The sequence below is a fragment of the Belonocnema kinseyi genome, chromosome 2 (genome assembly GCF_010883055.1).
Source record: "Belonocnema kinseyi isolate 2016_QV_RU_SX_M_011 chromosome 2, B_treatae_v1, whole genome shotgun sequence".
Classification (NCBI taxonomy): domain Eukaryota; kingdom Metazoa; phylum Arthropoda; class Insecta; order Hymenoptera; family Cynipidae; genus Belonocnema; species Belonocnema kinseyi.
Genome location: NC_046658.1, coordinates 70,767,422 through 70,791,118, shown reverse-complemented (window position 1 = coordinate 70,791,118; position 23,697 = coordinate 70,767,422). Strand labels below are relative to the sequence as shown.

The window sequence follows — 23,697 nt, the reverse complement described above, 5'->3', positions numbered from 1 at the left end:
AGTCATGCAAATACCTGAAAATATAATTCTCAAGGTCAAAAATGATAAACATCATGTTTGTGAAAAGAAAATTCGAAATACTCGATACTCGAAATGAGTTAGGGTTCTGTTCGCATTCTAGGAGTGATATGAAAAACGAGTGGGACTGCTGGATGGGTGTGAGGTTTTGAATGGGGGTGGGTGTCACCGAATGCAAACTCCCTCCCAAAAGTGGTATGAAAACCCCCATAAAAAAGGTCATGTATAAAAAATAGTTACCAGTAAAAAACTTACAGTAACGGTAAAAATACATTTTTATAAAATAAATAATTCTTAAAGCCGAGAGTCTAGGTAAATAATCCATTATTCGATTAAATTACAAGAAGTATGTACAATAAAATATATAAGACATTATTTGTGATTAATCACAGGAATGCATTCTAGCCTCGCCTCGCCACAAGACGTTGGCAAGAGTTAGGTGTTAACATTATTCAGGTGACCAATCACAGGGGTGCCTTCTTGCCTCACGAGGAGCTGGAAAAGAGGTACGGGTGCAATCTTAAATTATTTGTTTGACCAGTCAAAGGAGTGCCTACCCGCCCCCACGAGGGGTTGCAAAAGGAGTAGGGTTGCGACCTTACATCATTTCTGTGACCATTCACAGGGGTGCCTTCACGCCCCCACGTGGCGTCGGAAAAGGGGTAGGGGTGGGACCTTACATTATTTCTGTGACTAGACACAGGGGTGCATTTCCGCCCGCACGAGACGTCAATGGTAATTCTTGTGTCGTAAATCGACGATAAAGTGTGATTTATACATAGAAAGTTTCGTTAAACGCGTCAAAAGCCAAAAACGATCAAAATAACTCCACAATTACATGGCCTTACTATAAAATGCGTAAAATTCCCTTTCGTATGCTTGAAATATACTTTTTGCCGTTACAGATAGTGTATATAAACTTCGTAAATAAGAAACGTAATTTTTTAAAGTTTTAATACTGAAAATTATATTTGCAGGTGTTTTCATGTCCAGGTTTGTAATCAACGCATCAGCATACATGAGTATTCGATTTGAAAAATGTAAAAAAAAAAGGAAAAGGAAAAAAAGCCGGCAACCTGCAATCTTTCCGGCGCCGACAGGCTAGCCACTACGTTGAAAATATACTTATTACAAATATAAATGTTTAAAATTGAAAGGTTTTAACTTTTTTCAGTATAGAAGGGAACAATTTTAAACTTCAAACATTTAATCTGAAACAGTATATAAGCCAAGGAAGTCATCATGGCTCAAATGCTTTCGTGATTAGGTTATTGTTCCAACACGCAGCCTGGCGCGCCGGTTCGGTTCTCAAAGCAAGAAGCGAGGCTTTGTGCAAGCATTTGCAGAAAGTTTCCCTTCTCTCCCTCGACATTAATACTACAAATATACCCTAAATTTCTAATTAAACCTATAGTACACTCGCTAATGACACCGGCAGTCGATGCAACTATAATCCTCTGATGAATAACAAAAAATGTAAGCCTATACCTTCTTATTACTCCTATTAAAATGCTAAAATAAAATAAAAATAAATGCTTACTAAATACTTTACTCATTGTCTCAGTTTTTGATTTCAAGAATATGCTGGTAATTGCCGGAGATTTCGTTAGTAAAAAACGAAGCGGGTGACGTTTGTCTCGTTAGAGCAAATAAGTCGATCACCAAGGCGAGCGTACTGAATAGTATTTTATTTCCATTCCCAAGTCGCTTGCCGCCCCCTCCGTCGTGTCTTTTTAAAGGGTATGACAGAGTCGAAGTGAGAGAAAAATTGGAGGGAGTAAAAAAGAAGTGAAAGAAGAGAGAAAGTAAAAAAGAAAAACGTGAAATCAGTAGCGTCGTGAAGTGCGTTCCTCACGTCGAGAGAGATTCCCCGTTCTCTTTTCTTTTCCCATTCCCATTCTCATTCCTCTTTTCCTCTTGAAAGTAGGTAGATTTAATTGAGGAACAGGAGGTAAAAAACGGGCAGAGAGCTTGCTACGGAGAAGAGGGATAAGAGAGTAAACAGAAATGGAGAAAGGAAATCTCGCGAATCTCGTTAAAACTCACGAAGCTGGGATGGAATAATGTTGCACTTTGTGTTCTTCTACCGAGACATTTGCTGAGCAATCACCTTTTCTTTTCAGGTGATTCAAGAACCTACCAATACACTGTATTTTTTACGACTTTTACAATTCACTTTCAGATCTCATTAGGAAAATAAGCTGAATCAGAGCGGAGTAAGTGGTTTTTTTATCAAATTACATTCCCTTTATCATTAGTTAATACTGATTTACAGTTCTAAGCTAAAAATTTAATGGCGATAATCGCATAATATTTTATGGAGAAAAAATTGAAACTGTTTCATTATTTCAAGCTTTTACGGCACATATTTTTCATTTTTTGAATACTGATTCCAAAACTTCTCCTAGAGAAAAACAAATACATTTTTACAAATGTGAGCAATATAGTGACCCAAAAACAAAAGTATAGAATTTGTTGCGGGACCCACCCCGTTCTATTTTGTTAGTTTCCTTAAAAAATCGAACACCCGTTTTTTTCGACGAAGATTCTCATAAGAATAACATGGGAAAAAAACATTTTTGTAAATTCTCGTCAAAAACGTGAGAATGTATAATGAAGTATAAGCAATATTTTCATGATCTCACGAAAACTGATCAAGGAATACGAATCGATCATTAGTTTTTAATTTGAACAGGCGTGCCAAAAACTACTCCAACAAAGGACAATAAGGATTTCTCGGGATATTGCCCTCAATTATGACTTTTTATTTTTTTTCATTAATCATCAATAATGAATAAATTACGAGTGTTATGCATTTTTTATTGTTTAAACAATTTTTGTTTATTTTAACAATTTCATTTCTATAGAATATCGCGAATTAATCGTTTATTTATTGTCCACGAAACTTACTTTAGTATAGATTTAACTTCTTAATGGAAAAAGTTATAAAATCATACTTGATTGCTAGTTTCTTAAAAAGATTAAAAGTTGAGTCTATCCTACTTTTTCTAAACTACTTTCTAATTTTTAAAGAATTTTTATTTGTTTAACCAATTTTTCATCTTAGAATATCGCGAATTAATGGTATTTTCTGAAAGTTGTGACTTAATTTAAAAATGTTAAGAGTGAGCTTTTCTATTTACTATTTAAACAATTTATAATTATTTAAGTACACCTTTTGATAAAAAAAAATTAGGGAACCTTTTCTTTCTATTATTTTAAAAAGTTGCATTACTTTTTCTTAATTCTTAGATTTTTGAACCTATTGCTAATTATCGAAATTATTTGTATTTGTTTAAACAAATTGTTATTCAATAGTATCGCCAGTTGATTACGAATTTATTCGAATTGCTCTTAATTATTTAAGAATTTAATTTTAAAGTAATCCTAATAACAAATATGTTAACAAATAGCTGTTCACATTTCTCAATTAGATTATACATTTAGAAAATACAATCAATTAAAAATTTTATGAGAAAAAAATTTAAACAAATAAATTTTGTTTAAACAATAGCGAGAAAATAAGATGGTCTACCTTTCTTCCGTTAAAAGGTCAGATTTAAAAAAAAGTTTCAGTAAAATATCTTCAACTGTAAAAGGTTTCAATCTTGAACATTTCAAAGCTAAAAGCTGTACACAAGGAGCGTTGCTAATTCTAAATCCTTACCATTTAAAATTTTAAAAAATTTAACTATTTTAGTGTGAATTTATACAAACGCACAAATATCAATCAAAAACCACTGCCAATTATTTTGTATCATTATTAAAAATCTCCTACACAATAAATATTAGGTGGAAATTATCATACATATTATCCGCAGGTAATTGATCGTATATGCTGTTATATCAATTACGCACAAAGAGATATCTTATGACTCTGTTTAATATGATAAGACTATTAAACAAGTGTTACATTGCGTTTAACACGATATGATATTCATTCCGGGCGAGAGTAAAACGGAGGATATTAAATTAGCATAAAATTAATAATACCGTCAACCTGTTATGTTTTATTACGAATAGTTAAAATACCGAGAGCCGAGGGCCTTTCTTATCCTGTGCCTGGGAACATTTTGAATTTTAATATTGCATATCAGAACGGCAATATACTGTCATAGTTCTCTCAATGACTCCTTTAAGATGTTTCACGACGGGAGAAGTCACAATATTCGTGCAATACTTCTTCTTGTAGCGGGTGTCATTTGAATATCAACCAGGGATTTTTTCTTTCTAAGGCATTTTTAACATCCCCTGATTTTCTGGAGATTTTCTTCTACTATTTCTCGGCCCCTTGCTGATATCTCTCCCAGACTTCTCCATAAAAAGACTCTACTTCGCATTATTCAACCACAAAAACGCAAGGAACGGTCTTTTAATAGATGCGGATTTAAGGCGAAAAAGCTGTCCTATTAAGTCCTGTGGTTATTTGATAGCTTTCTCGTTTAATCTTTTTGATTTTCCTTGGTTTTATACAAGTCTTCTTATTTCTATAACTTGAAAAATCAAATCAATTATCATTTGAAATGTTTTATTGCAAAATATTATTGTGTAGTTCAACTGATAAAACATTTCGCAGTTTAGAAAATACAGCAAAATTCACTTCCATAGTAATGATTTCAATTATCATTTTATTTAAAATTGATTGAAAATGCCGATTTAGAATCCTATATGATGATATTTTTTTGTATTGAGCACATTGTCATGTGAAGTCATTTATAACTGACATCACAACAAACCGTAAATGCTCCCAATCCTGCAAGTTTTCTCACTATTAAAAAAGAAATTTAATAAAATTTAAACTTAAAATTAATTGATTTCTTATACAAAAAAACTCCATTAAACTTATTGTTAACATGCAATAATTATTTTTCGTATTCATGGCACAAGCAAATTCTTTATTTTATAATTCATTTCATATGCAAGAATTGAAAACAGTTCAATATTAAAGGAGTAAATGAAATAATGAAAAGTTATTTGTGAATAGTTTGATGTAAAATTCGACAATCCTGTTAAGTACATTGTAGACGTTAATTCGGAATATCAAATCAAACGTAATGAGCGTATGCAATCATATTTAAATTCTTTATGATGCAACTAAAAACTTCGTTACGATGAGAAATGAAATTAATATGTTTTACAATCGTCAGTTATATTTTGAATAATTAATAATCCTGCTATAATTTAAAAACAACCGGTTAAAAATTAAATTTTTCCCGAAGATTGAAAACTGCAACAGAAAAAACAATTTCTGCATTCAACGAAATAGTTCAGGAGATTGTAGTGTCGCGAAAAAAATTAAAATGTTTACATTTCGGTGGATCTTATAAAAATAAGTGATCTGGAGAGAGTATCGATTGGGATTAAGTGATTATGTAAAAAAATACGTAAGATTGCGAATTCATGAATTTACATTACGAAAGGCTTGCCGTGTAATTGTCTAATATTGCGATATTTAATAAGTAGTTTTATAAACTATTCAATAATTTACACAGAATGGCACAATTCCATGGTAAGGTGAATTACAAGTTTTAGTTAAATTAACACAAACTTTTTCATGATACCATCGAAAACACTTATTTGAAATAACTAAAATATCCTCTTGGACCAAGCAAAATAATTGCTTGAATTAATCAAGAGTTTTACTGCGACCAACCAAAATATTCGCTACGTATCAAATAAAATATATGGTATAATCAATTAAATTTTACTAAACAACAAATTTTCTTAGGTCAACTAAATATTTTGTGGTTCATATAATAACCGTATTCAAGGTTTGATTGATCTAAAACTTTGTTCATTCAACCATATGTTTTTCTAGGTTTTTACATGAAAATATAACTGCAGCAATTAATCAAATGTTGAAAGCAATACGGCGTGGCGCACTATTCAAATTAAGTTTAGAGTGAAATTAAACATAAAAGAATTATTCACACATTTAACCAAAAATATGATGGTGAAATATTTTTCAATTTATTGCGTAATATGTAATAAAATGCAAAGACAAATAATTGAACAAAAATACAAAATATTTTATTTTAAATTCAAAAAACAAAATGTTTCAATTACAGAAAAGAGGCATATTCCTGGCGCTGTCTATCATTTTGTTTGAAATAAGAGGTCTCCTCAAAATAGCAGTCCTATTTAATATGTTTCGAATTGCTGATTTCGAAAACGATATTGATTTTTCCGAAAAAGCTTGCTTTTTGTTATAAACATTTTTTATAAACAATTGCTTTAACAAAATAAAAACCAATTTTGTATTTTCTTTAGGAAAATTATGTAAAATCGCATAAAGAAGATATTGTGCCATTTTTCTCCCACAAACAATGGTTTTCGAGTTATAAATTTTTGAAAAATCCCGAAAATTCCAAAAGTGCGGAAACGATGTAGCTCCGAAAATATAGTTCGTACGTCTCTAATCATCATTACACTTTTCCATCCATCGACGTATGATTTACACAAACTCGTATTAAAAACATTAAAATGTTTGTTAATAACAATTTTTACTACAATAAAATCACGAAAACTACTATTTGAGAGACTTTTTATTTTATATCAATATTTAACTTGGCCTGGCTTAATTTTCGTCAGCATTTTCTTAATTAACATAGTTAATTTATGATAAATAAAACGTCTTTACATATTAAAAATAAGAAAAATGAGAAATTTCTGTTCGCATTGTATAAAAATATATAGAACAGCCAAGGTTAGTAGTATTAGATCGATCTTCTAGAAATAAGTACAGTGAAACTTCTTCTATAATTCGAAGCGGCATGGGGCGTGGAAAAATTTCGAAATATCGAATAATTTAGTTGTCAGGCCTAGTGGAACTACATTCATTCGCTACGCCATAGGTTCATTTACTGACCGGTTTAAAAAATACAGGGGCCTAAAGTTTTCACTCTACCCGCGTTTCTTCACCTTCAAGTTGGTGTAACTTCTTTTAGGATGATCCGCTCTACTTTTATTAAAGTGTTTTGGAAAGCTCCTTTCATGTGCTAATTTTTGAAATAGAACATTTTGTTTAAATATGTTGTTTTTCCAAAAAATCCATTTCAATTCTGATTTTCAAAAAAAAAAATAATAATTGGAAAAATATATCGCTATAATAGTATTAAAGTACATGAAAAGGTCTTTCCAAAACAATATAATAAAAGTCCAATCGAATCATCCTAAAAGAAGTTACACTAACGTGAAGTTGAAGAAACGCGTGAAAAAGTGAAAACATCAGGCCCTTGTATATTGACAAACAGTTTATAAATGAACCTATGGTTTAATGAATTAGTGTAGGTCCACTAGGATTATAATCCAGCCAAATTTCAACCCGATCAACACAAAAAAAATTTAGTTGGAACACTTGACGTATTCTGCCCCATTCTATCACTTTTGAAAACATACTGGACTAAATAGTTAATTTTCATTGGCTATAACCATCTTAGAGGCGGGGCATAAAGTTTCCGCACCATCCTAAAATCATCCAAAGATGATCAATAGCATAAGCAAAAAACATTGAGAAATTACTCGACAAGCTATTGTGTTTAAGGGGACAGGGGTGCAGTTTCGAAAATCTGAATTGTCTGACTTTCTTTAAATTCCGCATACTTGTGTACTTTGCTGCGCTGATTACGAATTGGATAGTTAAAATTAGCGGCTAAGCTATCTTCATGGTGCAACAATGAAAAAACCATAAAAGTCATAGTTGCGTTTATTTAAGCCAATATGCAAAATCTCGCAAAATTTCTTCATATATCGATTTTCATGTAAAAAAACCCATAAACATCCTAGATTTTTGAGTTTACCTCAGCCAATACCAAAAATTATGCAAAATTTTTCAGACAAAAGTTGTAGATCTCATTCAGATACAAATTTTCTTTTCAGAGCATTTTTTTCCACAAGTGATAGTTTCCGCGACAAATAGTGATACATCTAACAATCTAACAAAATAATTCTGTTCAAATCACTCCCATTTCCCCCTACCGATTTCCATCTTCTCGTAGAGAGCCGAAAGGTACCCCTGTGACTGGCTCTAGAAATAATGTTGGTCAAACCCCCTACCCCTTTCCCAGGTCACGTGGGGAACGAGGAGGGACCCCTGTGACTGGTCACAGAAATAATTTTGGTCAAACCTCTAACGCTTTGCAACGTCTTGTAGTGGGCGACAAAGCACCAATGGAACTGGTTACAAATATAATATTGGTGAAACACCTACCTTTATATACCGCCAAGAGGACTCGACGTTTTGAGTGTGCGATCCGGTATTGCGATTTACGAACTCCTCGGAAGGATTCACAGTTTTGTGGACGAAACAAGGATCTTCGAGGTTAATGTAAGGCTTCCAACAATCGGTGTGGATATCCGTCCCTCCCGCTATTTACATTTTTGTTAATTATATTAACGTAGTCTCATCTCTCTCATTCTCGTGGCAGATTTCCAACCGATAGCTGTAGGGATGTCCTCTATGGATCATTCCGAGGATCCATTATCCTTCCACTACACGCCCTCACTCGTATTTCGAAGGCCGATCTTGCACTCATCTATTTCGACTACTTCACCAATACCTCCGATGAGACCTTCCTCTTCGAATATGATATCAAGAGCAACCATGCAGATCTCCCTACAAAAAGAGAAGCGGTCTGCAACAGTTTCCCGCAAAATCGATTGACCGTTTACGATGCTGCTTTTTCGGATCGTTTGTTCAAAATCGAACTCTACAACGATACAGTATAAAATGAGCATACAGGCCGCTATGTAAATGTGGCACCTCCCAAAGCACGTATTTTCGCCAACGGTATTATTATGACGGTGCTTGCCTGCTTTATCACACAAGAACTGGCCGCAAGTCATTTCAGATTCCAAAAGAGTCATCTTCTTCTTGTGTTTTGAGAAAAATCGTTCAATTGGAATGAGTACGATTTGTCGCAAACACTGAAGTGTTTTTTTCTCTCTTTTTTAGAGAATCATACTTAGACTGAAAATATTATATGTTTCATCCATCATGATTAAGACTCGGGAAAAGGAAACCTCCAAAATAATGAATGCACGCAAGAAACATACGCCCGTAAGTACTATGAGCGAGGCGGTAGAGAAAGACATGTCGCTTATTACATTGAAAGCTGTTACATTTCATCAGATGCATTACTAGTTTTCTCAAAACATATCACTAGTAGAAAAAATGTTCAAAACAAAAAATGTGCATCTTAATGAGATCTAAAACTATTATTGAAAATAATTTGATAATTTTGTGTATTGGCTCAGCTAAACGCAAGAAACCTTGATTTTTAAGTTTTTTTTCATAAAAATCGATGTATCACTAATTTTCGCGAAAACTATCACTCGCAGATAAAAAAGTTTGAAACAAAACATGGGTAGTTTGATGGGCTATACAACTTTTTTCAAAATATGTAGCGATATTATGCGTATTGGCTCAGATGAACGCAGAAAGCCATGATTTTTATGGTTTTTTTAAAATGAGAATCGATTATCACTCATTTTCGCGACAATTATCACTCTTAAAAAAATGTATATCATAAAAAATATGTATTTCGATGAGATCTATAACTTTTTTTGAAAAGATTTTGCAAAATTTTGCATATGGACTTAGATAAAAGCAAAAAAAACATGATTTTTATGGTTTTTTCATGGTTTTGTCATAAAAATTGCCTTATCAACAATTTTAACCATCATATTCGTAATCAGCGCGTCAAAATACATAAATATACGAAGTTTGCAGAAAATCGGGGAATTCAGCTATTCGGAACTTTATTCCAAAAACCCAATTGATTCTTGAGTCCGTAAGTGAGTATCGTATGATCCTCAATCATTAATAAATATTGATAAATAAACAAATGGTGAATTTAAAAAATCGTTTTTTCTCCGTCTTTCAACATTTATTGTGTCACTTTGTTATTAAATATTAATGGAAAATCATCACCGAGGGTTATACGATAATCAAATCTTCCATAAGATTTCGATCACTCAAGGCCTTGTGGAGTAATTCGTTTTTCGACCACTTTCGATACGCACTGAGGTAAAAGAAGGTTTCTACTTTATTTCTAAAGGTATATGGTGACTGAAATTTAAAAAAAATCGATCTTTTGATAAATTGAACATGTACTATCCCCTTAATCATTTTATCAGAACAATAAGACATTCTCCGCATCTACTCATTGTTGCCGGATTATGCCTGAAGCGGGCAGATCTCAGGTGTACATTGCTTTACATTCAGTTATACATCTTCTTTGAGTTTTGCAAATGAAAGCTTTTATACTTCATATTATCGAAACTATAAACTCTCGGGACGTCAAATTTTATTCGAATTGACAAAAATGTCAAATTATTAACATTCGAATTATAAAATATTTGTAACATTGAAATAACAGAAGTTTTGGCAGGGACCAATAAAAAACTTCGAATTATCGAAAATTCGAATTATCGGCGGTTCGAATTATAGAAGCTTTACTGTAGTTCTTTATGCTTGAACGTGCAAAAACATCTAGTATAAAAAGAAGCGACAAGAACACGAAATGTTACTATTCTGGTCGTGTTAACTGTAAATATAAAAAACTTATTAAATGCACAATTAAGATAATTTTTTATAATAATTGGAAAGTTAATGTATCATATTGACCATACTCGATCTAGGTCAATTTAAATGTCAACTGTAAAAATTGTTATTAACAAACAATTTAATGTTTTTAGTGCGAATTCTTGTAAATCATACGTGGATGGATAAAAAATGTGTGACGGTGATTATTCATACGAACTATACATTTGGAGCTACATGTCGAAAACCATTATTCGTGGGAGAAAAAGGCACAATATCTTTTTTATGTTATTTTCTTCAATTTTACCGAAAAAAATATTAAAATTTGTTTCTATTTCTTTGAAGCAATTATTTATGAAAAATTGTATGACAAAATGCAAGCTTTTTCGGATTAAATGAAATAAAACCCTTGAATTAATTGAATGATCTTTCAAGTGACAATTGACCCCATCCTGATGTGAAAATGGACGAAGGCAATAGAAATCATTTGTTTTGAATCACTAATTGTAAATTCTCTTTAAATGGCCAATCATTGTCTTCAAATATAGGTCATGTATGCATCGAGCGCATAACTAACAAGTCGATCATTCAGATTCATCATCTCTCATTTCTCAATATTTGTGCATTTAAATGAGGTTTTTTGCCAAATCTGTATCTTGAAGAATAGAATCAAAATTTAATTGTTTTATAAATAATCTGATATAAATTGACAATCAATGATGAAATTTAATAGATCAAAATGTTTTGTTTTTGATTGGAATTTTTAAAAATAATGATAATTAAAAATATTTCTTTTAAAGTTGGAATTCTAAAATATTACACCGGCACACAAAAAAGTGGTCTGTCCGACAGACTACACTAGCATATCTAAATGTTTTTGGGGTCGCTGAATTCGAATCCGGTGTCCAAATAACCAAGTTGGCTCGTATTATCTGAAAACCGAAAAAATAAATGTAAAATCTACAAAAACAGCGATTTTTCAGGTATAATTTTGCAAATTCGAAACTAAGGCCCAAATAACCAATTTAGCTCATACTTTTTCGAAAATCGCAAAAATAGACGTAAAATCGGCGAATACAGCAATTTTTCTTGTATACTTTTGCAACAAAAAAATTTTTCATCTCCGGTGGTCTAAATCAGCATATTATTATGTTTTTGGTGTCGCTGAATCCGAAACCGGGGTACAAATAACCAATTTGGCTCATATTTGATCGAAAAATGCAAAAATAGAGGTAAAATCGACGAAAACCGCGGTTTTTCGTGCATATTTTTGCAAAAAATATATATCTTCATCCCCAGTGGACTTATCCAACATATCCTTATTTTCTTGGGGCCACTGATTCTGAATCCGGGGTTTAAATAACCTAGTTGGCTCATATTTGATCGAAAAACGCTAAATCAGACATAAGATCGAGGAAAACCTTTAAACCTTTACCTTCCTCGACTGGGATTGTCGTTCACTGTAGATTCCCTTTCCTTCTCACGTTTCGGGGTTTTTAATTTGCGTTAGTCTCCTTGCATGGCAATAGTAGGATTTTTTGTAAATAAGTTTTATTTACTTTTAGCGTTACCCAGGAACAACGACGTGAACGTAGTAAATTCTGTTCCCTTTGGGGTGCTTTATTACCGTGAGTCCCTTGCCAAAGGGTAAACGACAATCGCAGTCGAGGAAGGTAAAGGTTTAAAGGTTTTCGTCGATCTTATGTTTAATTTTGCGTTTTTCGATCAAATATGAGTCAACTGGGTTATTTAAACCCCGTGCTCAGAATCAGTGGCCCCAAGAAAATAAGGATATGTTGGATAAGTTCACCGGGGATGATGTATTCGTCGATTTTACGTCTATTTTTGAGATTTTCGAAAAAGTATGAGCCAAATTGGTTATTTGAGCCTCAGATTCGAATTCAGCAACCCAAGAGACATATAAATATGTTGGTTAAGTTTACCGGGCGAGAAAATATATTTTTTTACAAAAATATACCTGAAAAATCGCTTTTTTTTGTCGATTTTACGTCTTTTTTTCGTTTTTTAGAAAAATACGAGCCAACTTGGTTATTTGGACAACGGATCCGAATTCAGCGACCCCAAAAACATATAAATATGCTAGTGCAGTCTGTCGGAGAGACCACTTTTTTTTGTGTGCCGGTGTTATCGTCGTAAGGTTGAGGTGAGTTATAACGTGAGTAAATGTAAAGTTTAAGTAGGGCTAGGTCCGAAAGCTTTGTAGTAGCTCTACCATTATTCTACGATCGCATTTACGATGGTACTGTTAAATTCGGTACTAACAGCACATTTGAGACACTTGCAGGGTCCTTTTACGAGCCATCTTCGCGATACCAGCCAGAGCTCCCGCGGCAATGCGAGAAATTACCCCTTCCGACCTTTCGCTCTTACAAGGTTTCTAGATTACGTATATTTGACTTCCGCGAGATTGGTCTCAAGATGCTTGATAGAGGAGATAAATTCTTCCCGTTGCGACACTAACATTTAATGGAGAGTCTAACTCCAATGAACTTATGTAATCCATAACATCTTCCTTCAAATGCACTTTCTTCCTCTTATACTAACCGTCCTTTTCTTACATTTAATGAATTTTAATGAAATATTACTACCTCAAAATCAGCTATTACAATTAATTTTAGGTTTATTTCAAATTCGTTAGTAAACTTTATTTTATATATTTTTGTTCTGTAATCAGAAATATAACAATATATAATAAAAAATAGTATCAACAACAATCCTTTAAAAAAGTGTTCCACCAGTGATACTGTACATGTTTTCTGGAAAGAATTCTCGATATTTCGTAGGTAATTCAACACAACTGAAAGAGCAAATACTCTTAGATGGAAGCTGAGTCGCAAACTTATGAAGCCTGACTGGAAGAATGGTTTCTACTGCTTGTCACCGGTGACAGTTGAAGAGGAGTTCAAAGAAGTTGGCGCGACATAAAAGAATGGTGATTGCGAAGTACAAGAAAAACTCAGCAGTGATATTTTTTATGTGAGGAACGTGCTAACCTTTAATAAACTTAATTCTCAATCCCAGATGAAAGAAAGTAATAACCTCAGAGCCTTGAAAATAATTAATAAGGTAAATCTTTCAGGCGATAAATTTCCCTCTAAAAAGAGAAATAAGAGAAAAAAGGATCTTTTTTATTACTTAAAAAATGCATAAAAAAGTATTAGCTTATTTATAGAAGTTTGACTAAATAGTTAATTCTTATGAATTTTGTATGAAATTTGAGAACCTCTTACTATACATCTTGAAACAGGTGCTTCATCAATGTGGTATATAAGCTCTGTGATTTGAATGAATAATACATTTACCTTATGCAGCTTGAAATATAGATTATTCTATTACCCATTCGCATTGAAAACTACTAAACTCCTTCTAGAAAGCTTTTTATGCTCCTTCGAAGTTCAAATGAATAATTAACGATCCTACAAAACTCTCAGCTCAGTATTATCTCGTTCCAAATGAGCAAAGTTAGAACGATTATTTGCATCTGTTAAAATTACGAACTGAGCTTAACTTCAGAAAATGAATGAATCCTTTTTTCTGGTTCGTAAAATTTTAACTAGGGGAAAGTGTCTTTAAAGCGGACCCACCTTAATATTTTGCTATGAACACATATCATATTCAGCAATAATTACGCGGCTAACTAAAGTTCTTGTCCCTCTCGTTAATTACATAATATTCATAAATCTCGACTTTTTTGTATCATTTAGGGCCAGTAGTTCAAAAACTAACATCTTCACATTCTCTCGCCCTGGACAAAACCCATAACCGTGAATACCAACAAACTTTAATATTAGCAATTCCTAACAAAATTAATCATTTTTATAAGTTTAATATAGTATATAGTAGCTAACACTTTCAAGGAGGAGGAAGAGTTTAAAACGAACGGTTATGATCCTGTTACAATGGGGTAGGGTTCGAGAAATGCTACTTAACATTTGTTAAAATGTAATAATTTCAAATAAAGTGAAATAATGTGAGAAAGTAGAGTAGTAAAAAAATTTATTATTTGAAATCTGTTTTTCAGACATGTATTAAAGCGTATTATATTATATTGGGTTTGAGATTTTTAAGATTTTTCATCTATACTCTTTTAATGAACAACAGTTCTGCCATGCCCAGATAAGTCACATTGCGGCATTTTGTGTACTTTTTTATGTATAATTTCATATGTATTTTCAAAATATATTTTTATAGCGTCTTTTCATAGGGAATGTGAAGAAAATTGAAGTTTCTTAGTATCTCTTACACTTTGTAAATTATTATTAAGTATTTTCTTAATTCAGAACTTATACCCTAATTTTTTAAACAATCATTTGTTCAAAGAACTTTTTGAAAATTAAGTTATTGGTAATTTTTTCTGATAAATTTTATTGATAAAAGCAAATACTGATTAATCAACCACATAGTGTAAAATATTGGGAAAAAAAAAGAATTTTCTCTATCTTTCCTATAAAAAGGAGTAAGTGAAATTAATTTTTTAAACAATAATCGTATTTTTTTAGTTACGTTATTGACATTCATTTTTTCAGACCGATTTCATGGCTAAAAATGGATTGATAAGCCATATAGTTAAATATATTTAAAAATATAATTTTTTGCAACTTTCCTATAGAAAGGAGCAAGCATGTGAATTGTGTAAATAACTGCAAACTGCCTTTCACAAAAAATATTTCTATTAAGGCTTTTTACCTGCGACATTAATTCCAGAAATAAATAACTTTTCACGACTTACAAGATGAAAAATGGTGTAAGCAAATTAAAATTCTTTAAACAATTTTCAAGTACCTTAAACCAAAATTATTACTTTTGACATTCGCTAATTGTATCACTAATCCCAAAGAAATAATCATTTTTATTAATTTCACGGGTAAAAAATGTTTAGATAAATGAGAAAGGTTTAAATAGTTATAAAAATATTTTAAACAAGAATTATTGTTCTTGAAATTCATCAACTCTATCACTTATCCCAAAAAATAATAATTTTTCACGATTTACAGGCAAAAGAAATGGTTTAACGATTAGAAATCGTTGAAAAATACATGGGGACTAGTGATTTATAGAATAAAAAAAAATTAATTTTGAGATAAGTAAAAAATTAGGAAAGTCTTAGAATTAATTTTAGATAATACTGTTATCTTGCATTTTTTGGAGCATTTTCCGGACAGAATGCAAGGGTTTGTCATAACTAAAGTTCACTGGATGAATTTGGTTCCACAAACATTCCCTAAGAGGTTACTAAACTTTAATTTACGAAAAGTTAATGACAATTACTTCTTTTTTCAATATTTACAAAAAACGAGCTAATCCCATTTAAAGCTTCATGTTGATTCCAAAATCCCCGTGGCACGAACTAATTTTGACCAATTTGGAAAAAAATAAATAATTTCTTTTACCGGAAAATGAACAAATTGGAGAGGATTAACCACCGAAAATCGAAATTCGATTTTTTTAAACACCCCATTAAACATAGTTCCAATAGTATTAATAATTAAAAGTCATATATTTTTATTTAGAGGTTTTCTCTGGTCTTTTAACGAACATAATATTATAAGCAGAGAGGATACTAAAGCTCAGTTCATCCACAAGGGAACATTCTTGTGCCATTGCTTACAGAGCAAGAGTGCCGCTAAGCGTCATAATCCCTGGGTGCGTGCTTCTTACGTAAATATCGTTTATTCCTATGTAGGTACATAAGTTTCGTCTGAAATGCAAAATTAAGAGAGTTGAAATTCGAAATACATGTCGCACTGTAAGTGGAATAAAGAGTGAAGGAAAATATTCGTCAGCGCAGAAGAAAAAAGCCACTTCGAAAGAGTGTTGGCAAAGAACGAAGACAGGAAGGAAAGCATATTATATGGAAAAAGCAGGAAATTCTCCAAGACGATACGAAACGCTACTGAAAGAAAAATATTAGCGTGATTTGAAAGGCATCTTTTTTTTGAGTTTACATGGTTTCAAGTATAGAAAAAGAACAAAAATTCAAAAGCAAATGATTCATTTAAAATAGTAAAGAAGATATAGAAAATAAACGAGACTTATTCAAAAGGGACTGTTCATTATTAAATTGAAGGGAAGGAATCGCAAATTTATTTAAATAAGATATTCAATAAGATATTCTTATTTACAGGATTTATTTATACGCTAATTAAATCAGGATTTTAAAATTCAAAAATAAAATTGTTAAAAATATTTTATATATTTATACTTTCAGGGCCTATTTTTAAACGTTTGAAAATTAACTTATATTACAGGGCTCGGATTGGCGAGAAGGATTAAACAAGTCGAATAAGTATATAATTCTCATTTATTTTCAAATATTCTTTGCACAAACAAAATAAACCCAAAAGTTAAAAATAAATTTTTAACAATATTGATTCAATTTGAATAATTCCAAATCTGGGTTGAACATATTTCTTGCTGGATTAATGCACTTGTCAACTTGGATGATTTTCCAATGAAAGAAGTTTACAATTCAAATTATTTTTGAAATTCTGGAACATTCACTTTAAATACTTCAATCTTGATATTATTCAACAATTAGGGCACTTTACTTAAGACTGTGTAATTCGAAACACGGTTTTTCACAAAAAAAAAAGGAATAATAACAGGACATATTCTTTTAAATAAAATCAATATAAATTAATATAATTATTCATTTAAATCAGGTTAAATTAACTATATTATATTAATCCAAGTAATATAAATTAATGTAAATTATAAAAATATAATTTAGAAAATTAATATATAGCCTAATATTCGAAAAAGAGCTAAATTTTCAATTAAAGAAAAAGAATTTTTCACAAAATAGTCGACTTTTAAACCTAAAAGGTTCATTTTCTATCAAAGAGTTAAGATAAAAATAAATTATTTTTAACCAAATAGTTGCATTTACAACCAAATAGTTGAAAAATTTCAAGCAATAGACGAACAGAATTGTGGACAACCGATAAAAACATGAAGTTTCAACCGAATGATAAATTATCAAACAAAAAAGAATAAAATTATATCAAATAGTTTAATATTCATCAATTAAATAGTGAATGTTAAATCAGACATTTGTATTTGCAACCAAACAGTTGAAATTTATAGCAAAAGAGATTAATTTTCTACAAAGTAGTTGGATTTTCAACCAAATAGTTGATTTTTTAAAAGAAAGATTACTTTTAATGAAAAAATCTTAATTCTTTGTCTAAAAGGACAATTTTTGTATCTACATAAACGAATGTTGAAAGGGAATTTTCTACAAAAAATCGAATTTTCAAATAAAAGGAATTAAGCCTCACTAAAAAAGTTGCATTTTCACCGAAGTAGCTGAATTTACAATCCGAAAAGGTGAATTTTTGAGAAAACAATTAAATTAGTTTGCCTGAAAAATTTAATTTTCAACAAATACATATCGCTTGCAACCAAGAATGATGAATTTTCAATCAAATAGTTGCATTTAAAAAAATTAAGTTTTAACCAAACAGTTACGTTTAGAACCGAATAATTGGACTTTTAATTAAAACAGATTAATTTTTAACAAAGAAGTAATTTTAAACGACGAAAACAAAAGTTCGCCTACTCCCACAAAAAAAGGTAACTTGTCTATCATAAAGACAGATTTTCCAATACAAAAGGATGAATGATCTATTTGAAAATATGAATGTTTAAAATAAAAAGTTAAATTTTTTACCAAAAAAGATTACTTTTACACAAAATTGTTGAATCTTTAACAAAATAATTAAATTTTCAACCAAGTAGTCGAATTGAACTTGCAACCAAAGATAGTTAAATTTTCTCATTGTGTTTTATTATTTCAGTTCGCATTTAAGCAAAAAAAAACGAGGAAAGGGTGAAAAGGCGAGGTTCCTTGAACACAGAAGCAAAAAAGAATCTTTTGAAAAAGAGAATCAGGTGAATGAGTGTGAAAAGTTTGTAACTAAATTTGAAACTAATTAATTTGTAAGAATTTCGTCTTTAAAATTTTCAAATGTTAAGGTTTAATTGTTAACTTTAAACGCCATCTTTTGGAAAAGTTTAAATAAAAAGTTTTAATGAGCAATTATTTTATTTTTAATGTTCTTAATTAAAATAGTACAATTTTTTCTACTTTAAAATTTGTATTTTAAAGTTTTATGTCGATTAAAATTGAAACTAAGTACAATGAACTATTAATAAAAACGAAAAAATTTGATTTGTCGCATTTTTCTTCAGAAAATCGCAAAAAGTCGTCTTTTTCAACAAAGTCGAAAAACTCTCACAATGCGAGCCCTGCATTACGAATTTCCGTTTATATTCTTTCTTTTGGTAAATGGATAATTCTATGCAAGAATCCTACAGAAAAATGTTTCGCTATATTTCAAGAATCTTTTTACCACGAAACATGAAAGCTATACTAATAATAATTGTACACGTCAATGATACATTTTGCAAAAAAGTTTTTCAAAAGAGAAATACAAACTAAGCTGAAGCTCAAAGCTTTCCTTCATTTCAAAATGCATGACTTTTAATTCAAAGTACGAGGAAAGTATACGTACCAGGGAAAGATATTTCATCTGGGTTTCATCAGTTTGCTCATCTACCTCATCTAACTATTTAAACGACTTTTCCCCTTTCGTAATGCGTTCGTATCTAAACGAAACACCCTTGCGAATATTTGTCTTTCTTTACGTCACTTATACTACGATGTATAATGTACATATTTCTCTTCTGGTCCACACATTTATTTTATTTAAATTCGCCCAAGAATTTCGGTACTGAAATAAATTATGATAATATTTATACATCTTTTGAATCAATATTTTATCAGGTACTCTTCAGGTGATTATTATTTGTTGACAGCGAATTTAAAAATCTAAATTACAATCTAAATTATAAAAATTTTATAATAGAAATATGATAATCCGTCTCTAGTTATATTCTAAATACGTAAAATTGTACTTGTGAAATTTTATCTCGTTAATTCTGTGCTTTTTATACATAGTCTAATTATCAACGACGAACTCTTACGTGCGGAGATTCGCCCGACTGTACATAAAAGTTACTACTTAGCGCCAAGTATCTATTCAACATTCGAGGTAACTTTAACCCAAAATGATTGTCCTCGTTTATTAATGCGGTCGAGCGTCGTGACTTGTATGCAATTCCTTGAGAAATATATACTTATAAATTTTCTCTCAGTCACCATTAGATATTTTACAAGCTACGAGAAAGGAAAGAAAATTTGCACTTTATTTCTGTAAAAATTAGAGGCAATGAACTAATGAATTTTTCATCAACGATAAAACAGGATAATATACTGCGAACAGTATTACAGACTTTCCCGTAACATTAGCCCTGAAGGAGATGGAAAAGCGGTTAATTTGACGAAAAACTCCGTAACGATAGACAGTTCGTAATACATATATACGTATAGTAACAAATTTTAAATACCTAATACAATTTATCTGAACAGAGTTGAGAATTAGTCTTTCGGAAAATAAACAAACTATAGAGAAATAAATGTAAATGCTAAACATAATATATACTTCTTATTATGCATTCATTCATCCTAAAACATTCCAGAAGACTCTAGAAGAGTCGAGAAGTTTGCTGAGTATTGCGTCATTCTAGAATAATATAGAGTATTCCAGAATATACTAGAAAATTCAAGATCATTATAAAATATTACTAAAAATTGTGATTCTAGAAAAAATAGGCTAGTATATTTTAGAATATTTGAGGCTGTAAAATTAAAAAATACAAATTAAATGCTAAAAAATTCTTTCATCCCAAACAAGTATTTCTTATTCATTGTCGAATAAGCCGTAAAACCCATCTGGATGCCTCGTTTCTGATCATCTGACTTAAATTGTATTATAATGATAATAAACTCTGAGGTAGATGAAGCAAGGTCAATGATAATCAAACAGACGAAAGTATATCATTTCTATTACATTTATTTCTTCAATTACCCGTCTGGAAATTTGGTCGTGGGCCTAAGCCGGCTCAAGCCTGGCAAAACTAAGCCCTGGCCTGGTGATCAAGCCTGGGTCAAGCTAGAATGAAACGCTAAATCTGGGCAGGGCCTGGCACGATAGCCGCGCCTGGCCCAGGCTTCATCTATGGTATCCTCAACCTGTTCGAGAATGGGATCTTCATTTGCTCTTGGAAGTTTAGAATTTATAATATTATTCTCATTTACAAAAGGCATTTCAATTGCGGGTTCATTAAGAATCTCCTCAGGTTCTGATTCTACCTCGTCGACTGCAACACCATCTACACAATCAATCACAATACCCATACAATCATTTCGTGCTTAATACTTTTTAATTAAATAAATAATTGTTTAGGCCTGCATAAATCTAATATACTTACAAGATCGTTATTTAGAGGTTAGAGTTACACAAGCTTAATGTCTTTTATTATAATTTAAAATTAATTTAATCACTTTCGAAATCCACACGTAAGCATGCAATAGCTGTTTTTCTCGATGTCTCCTGACTCTATAAGGGCTCTTTATTATTTTAGGCATGTTACGACTTAAAAAAATGACACTCTTTTAAGCACACACAAAGTTATATAGTGGATATTGGATAATGCACAAAATAATCCAGCGCCATCTGCAATGAATTTTAGGAACTTTGCCACTACCTATCTACCCGGGGTCGAGGTCGAGCCATTGAGAAATACAAGCTAGAGCCAGGCTCAAGGCCCCCGTCCTGGCCCAAGCCTGGAACCGGGAAAATACCTGGCGATTTTTGCACGGGTATTTACAATTTAATTTATTTGTTAAGGGTTCGCGAAAAGTTCATCCTAATGATCGATTTGTTATCCAAAGAATAACAAGCAGCATGGAAAAAAGCATCGAAGATAAAATTAAATTTAGAGAATTTTCAAAAAGACTATATATCAATGTATTTGCCAATTTTACAAAGAGTTCAATTGTTGATTTCACTAATAAACCAATTATTAGAACTGTAGACTTCGCTCCAGCTTGTAAATTGAAAGGATTTGTGTTCAAAACACTGCAAAGAGTTTAACTTTTTTTATTCCTCAATTTGTAAATTCAACGAGAAGTTTAAGGAAAACCTGTAATTCGCTTTTAAAACTGTTGGGCTTCAATGAATATGATTATTTGGTAAAACCATGTAAGCTTCCCCTTTGTCTGTTTTTTATTAACGGCTGCTATTGAAAATTTATTTTTCCCTGATTAATATGTGAAATCGTAAGACAAATTTTGTTAGTGTTTTTTTTTTACAAAATTCGATTAGATCGCATTTTCTAAATTTTCAATGAATATCTTCCAAACTGACAGATTTTTTGTATTCTGGTGATTTCCACTATATATCAACCATGGTTGATTAGGCTATTTTATACATTGACTGATATATTCTATTTTTAGTGTTTAAAACCATTTACGTTGCTGATGATAATTGCCGGTAGCGATTATTACGCTTTCGTTCTTCATAGAATTTTTTTCGTGTGGATATTTAGAATATTCCTCTACTTTTGTTTAGCAGTTCGCGGCGATTCGCTGCTGCGAATCTTGATGTACCTACGTTCCTACCTATTTTCCTAATTTGAGTTCGCAAATTTTTTGAATTTGTTAGGGTCCCTTAAACTATTATCAATCACAATAATCTTGTCGTGGAAGCAAAGGATAGAAAGTAACGAGAGCACATAAACATATGAAAACAGAGGAAGGAAGGGTGCATTAGCGTTGGGGGAGCCGAGATAAGAGGAACCGAGTTTGGTAGCATCACAAGAGCTTGAACGATCAGATGAGATGAGAGAGCTAGTAACACGGGGAGTAACGGTAGAAGGAGCAGGCCAATATATCTCGATGGGGAATGATAGCGGTTACAAGCAGCGAGAGTAGGGAACTTGGTGCGTCCTTGCACCAAGAGTTAGAGCAAACAGTGCCCGAAGAGGCTTACACGCCTGCTGCATTCATAATCGTCGGTTCAGATCTGACGCCATGTGTACCTTGGGGGTGCCTCGGATGGGAATTGCAGCCCCTGTACTGCCAGACTCTGAGCTCTAGAGGCGATGGTGGTGCTTTAAGTGGCCGACGATAAGATAATGTCCGCGAGGACTCGTTGCCGGGTAAGGGCAATTAATTCGGGGGTCGTGGAGAGCGAGCACCCTTGGGTAAACAAGGCCGAGAAATTAAAAGCTATTTGTCACGAGTTGAGAGAAGTGGTAAGGGGAAGCTCTTGAATTAAGATTATAGCGATACGCATCGAGCGAAACGCAGTAAAAATGTTCCTATCCGTCCTTCCTTCCTTAGCTCCCACCATCCACTACCTACCTACCTACCCTCTTCAACCAACAAAATTCCACTTCCGAGACCAAATTATAATACTTTCCCAGATCACCGATTTTCATTAATTTCCGTTAAGGGAATATCTATTCTGAGACAAACGTGAATGGGAAAAAAATAATAAGGAATGAAATATTGAAATTAGTCACAGGTGCTCGGCACTCGCGTCGATTTAATTTAATGAACGACCGCGAGAGACTTTCTATACTCATTAGGAAGGGGTACGCTTCATGAATTTTATGAGAATCGAAAATCGATTCTGCTTAATTTTATATTCGTCCGTCGTGTATTTGCAAATCGAAAATTAGAGATAGAATTCTGTGTAGGGGTAGTATTTTCGAAATTATTAATAAAAATTCAAATTATCTTAAACACATGTGCTTTCGAAGATATGTCATGTTTCATATCGAGGTTGCAGTAGTATATGCAATCTCGTAACAGTTAGCGTGAGAGTTGCTATTTTAATGGCAATTAAGTAATTATGATAAAAGACTCTACACGCTGCATTTCTTACCCCAGATACGATCTTTCGTCAACGTCTGTGCTTGTTCAACGAGCAAGAAATATGACAGGCGGTACGTACCTGAAACAAAAACGAAAAGTAAAGATAAGTATATACGTTAGGTCATAAATCTTCATTTTATCATCAGGTTTACGTAAATGATTGTGATAAATAAATATTTTATGCATCTCATTTTAATGACTAGAAATTTTCTGGGATGTTCGGGAATATGTTTGATAGAGTATTGTAAAGCATATTTCCTGTACTTCATTGGAACATTCTAAAATGTTTTGGACTTTTTAAAAATATTCTTAAATGCTTTAGAATTCT

General features: G+C 31.9%; 1 protein-coding gene and 1 long non-coding RNA gene across 3 annotated transcripts in view; both read right to left on the bottom strand.

Annotated features, from left to right (window-relative positions):
• LOC117167642 (beta-1-syntrophin) overlaps positions 1-23,697 on the bottom strand; it is a 708,662-nt gene that overhangs the window by 334,506 nt on the left and 350,459 nt on the right. The gene's annotated exons all lie outside the window — the stretch shown is intronic.
• Positions 16,135-23,436, bottom strand: LOC117167644. The gene is made up of 3 exons (XR_004466417.1): positions 23,380-23,436; positions 19,099-19,317; positions 16,135-16,280 (listed from the first exon to the last, which is right to left on the bottom strand). It is a non-coding gene; the product is annotated as an uncharacterized LOC117167644 (long non-coding RNA).